A 293-nucleotide genomic window follows, 5' to 3' on the forward strand; every position below is an offset into this window, starting at 1 on the left:
TCTAGTCTCAATTGTCTTATTATTAACCTGACAAGTTGGCCTAAATCAAGGAAACAAACGGCCCAATGGAGGCTGTACAATTGGACAGAACAGGAGACGCCTCGACAGACCTTCAGACCCTGGAATTGTAGGCCAGGGGCTTCCTTAGCTCTCTGTAGGGTCGCATTCTCGTTATTGTCTCCATGTGGTATTATATATAGTTAAGTTATTAATTGGTTGTGTCTAATGCTATGCGGATATTAAACTTTACTGTTGTATGTTTTTTTCCTCTGGTAGTTGGTAAAACCAAATAT

The 293-nt window shown here is 40.3% G+C and overlaps 1 protein-coding gene across 1 annotated transcript in view; it reads left to right on the forward strand.

The window, feature by feature from the left end:
* The window catches only part of LOC119592425, a 5975-nt gene that overhangs the window by 2856 nt on the left and 2826 nt on the right, over positions 1 to 293 (forward strand). The gene's annotated exons all lie outside the window — the stretch shown is intronic.

Source organism: Penaeus monodon, chromosome 30 (genome assembly GCF_015228065.2).
Source record: "Penaeus monodon isolate SGIC_2016 chromosome 30, NSTDA_Pmon_1, whole genome shotgun sequence".
In the NCBI taxonomy this organism is placed as follows: domain Eukaryota; kingdom Metazoa; phylum Arthropoda; class Malacostraca; order Decapoda; family Penaeidae; genus Penaeus; species Penaeus monodon.